Raw genomic sequence first — 3,121 nt, 5'->3', positions numbered from 1 at the left:
TTTCAAACTAAATCTGGTGAGTCTTTTGACTTTAAACAAGGCTATGATACCGTTGTGTATGAGGTCCACAAACAATATAAGCTGAGAACTAGGACCATTGATATTCCTGAACCGAGCAAACCAAAGGATGGCAAACTGCCCAACAAGATTAAAGGCAAGGCTGTCATAATAGAACCAGCTGATATACTTGTCCCAAACCCGCATCAAGTGACTGTAGAGGACATAACAGAAATGCAGCCTTCTGTTGATCAGCCTCTGCCACCTTCTTCCTCGAAAGAGAACTTGAACATCGTTCTAAAAAGCCCTCCTAAAACTGAAAAACCGCAAACAATCACTTCCCATAACGCTGATAAACAAGACCAAATTTCTGATGCTCCAATAGAAAAAGGGAAGCCTGCCTCTCACAATACTAAAACCCAATCTGAAAAATCTTTTGATTTAGAGGCAGACATAGGTAAATTGAAGATATCCATCCCTTTATCTGAACTTGCCAAACATGATGTGTATAGGCAACAAATTCAAAGATCACTTCAAATGCCAGAGGTCAAGGATGATGTCAACGTTCTAGATGATACCCCTGAACTGCTGTTCGGTCCAGAAGTTAATGGAAAATCAACATATGGATCTGTTCTACCTTTCTATGTCAGTTTGCACATATATGAAAAAGTCTTACACAATGCTATGTTTGACTCAGGTGCCTCACACAATCTTATGCCCAAAGTTGTAATGGAAAAGCTGAACCTTGATGTTACAAGACCCTACAAAGATCTATTCTCCTTTGACTCAAGTCAAGTCAAGTGTTTAGGCCTCATCAAAGACTTATGTGTCTCCTTAGTCCAATATCCCAACAAGACAATCCTCATGGATGTGGTGGTTGCTGACATTCCACCAAAGTATGGCATGCTATTGTCAAGATCTTGGGGAGAAAAACTCCAAGGATCCCTCCAATTAGACCTCTCTTATGCCACTATATCTGTCTTTGGGCAACCAAAGAGACTATATAGAGAAACACTGATGAAGTATGTGGTAACTAGTGAGGACAAGCCCCAAAATTTTCCTATTCACTCAATCCATTCTGATATGGATTCTTTTATTTTATTTAATGATGAAACAAATCCTCCAATTGATGATAAGCCTTTGGCTGTAGAACAAGAAACCCACATCAATGAAGAATTGGTTGCCCATAATGATGAAACTGTCAAAACAATCAAGGCAACCAGCATACAAGAAGAACCTCCCCAAACAGAAATTTCAAATCTGCCCAATCCTAAAGTGATTGAAACTCTTGATACTAACCACAAGCAAGAAATCACATGGTATTTAGAGTTTGATGGCTCTGTTAACAAGTTAGGAGCAGGGGCAGGTGTATGGATTCACAATACTCATAACAATCACGCAGAAGGCCATGCCTACAGATTGAATTTCAAATGCACCAATAACATGGCAGAGTATGAGGCTCTCCTGTTAGGCCTTAAACTGCTCAAAGCTCTAGGAGCTGCAAAGGTGTCCATCCTAGGTGACTCCGATTTAATCATACAACATATGAAAGGTAACATTGTTACCAATGACAATAGAATGAGGGCCTATAGGACTGTTGCCACTAATATACTCAATTCATTGACTGAATCTAAGCTTGCCAAGATTTCAAGAGACCATAACATTCATGCACACAGCCTAGCCACTTTTGCTAGTACATGCAAGCTTCCCTTTGAGCCAAATCACCATTTCACTGCGGAGATAAAACATAGGCCTGCTATCCCAAATAACATTAAGGATTGGCAAGTGTTTGAAAATGATACCCAGATTAACAATTTCCTCACTCTTGAGCATGAGTTTTCAAATATTAACATTGACATGGATGCTATGACAGATGAACATCAACAAACAAATGAAAATCAGCAGGGTGTAACAGCTGTAACAGCCAAACAAATGATGAACCCAATTGTTTTTGATAATGCAAACATAGAAGAGCTCAAACAGATGCATTTGGAGGAAATAGCAGAAACAGAGGCCGAGATCATTGATCTAAAAGATAACTTTCTCCCTGCTGGCCTCACTCCGTTAGAAGATATGTTTGATGCAAATGATGTGCCCAAAAAACCAAAAATGCAACCCTTAAACGCTGCTATAGAAGAACACAACATTGGGACAACAGAGAAGCCCAAAATGATCAAACTATCTCAATCTTTGCCACCCGATCAAAAGCCCAAATATGTTGATTTGTTCAAAGAATTCCAAGATGTATTTGCTTGGAGTTATGAGGACTTGAAGTCCTATGACACCTCAGTGATCCAACACACCATTCCCTTAAAACCAAACCAAAAGCCCTTCAAACAGAAACTGAGGAGAATCAATCCTATGCTTCTCCCTTTGATTGAAAAGGAAGTGAAAAGAATGTTTGAAGCATGTATCATAGCACCCATCAGATTCTCGGAATGGGTATCCAATCTTGTTCCCACAAGAAAAAAGACAGGTGACATTAGGCTATGTGTAGACCTAAGAAATTTAAACCAAGTCTCCCTAAAAGACCACTACCCCTTGCCCAAAATGGACCACATCCTACAAAGAGTAGTGGGGTCATCTAGAATCTCTTTGCTAGATGGCTTTTCAGGTTTCAATCAAATACTGGTTCACCCGGATGATCAAGACAAGACAGCCTTTACCACACCGTGGGGAACATTTAAGTATGTGAAGATGCCTTTCGGACTTAAAAACGCTGGTGCTACCTTTCAAAGGGCAATGGATATTGCATTTGCCAAGGAAATACATGATTTCCTAGTTGTATACCTTGATGACTTAACCCCTTTCTCCAAATCTGATCAAGAGCACCTCAAACACCTAAGGCAAATATTCATGACATGTAGGAAATATGGCATTTCCTTGAACCCCAAGAAGTCTCTCTTTGGCCTTGAGGAAGGAAAACTTCTTGGCCATATCATATCAAAGGACGGGATTAGAATTGATCCTGAAAGAATCCAAGCCATCCTCCAAATCCCTTATCCAAGAAACATAAAAGAGTTGCAAGCATTCCTTGGGAAGATTAATTTCCTAAGGAGATTTATCCCAAATCTAGCCGAGCTGATAAGACTGTTAAGCAACATGTTAAAAAAGGATGCCAAGG

Source organism: Pinus tabuliformis, chromosome 7 (genome assembly GCF_031772625.1).
Source record: "Pinus tabuliformis cultivar Carrire ecotype Pingquan chromosome 7, CPIR1, whole genome shotgun sequence".
Lineage (NCBI taxonomy): Eukaryota > Viridiplantae > Streptophyta > Pinopsida > Pinales > Pinaceae > Pinus > Pinus tabuliformis.
This window is presented reverse-complemented; position numbering follows the sequence as displayed.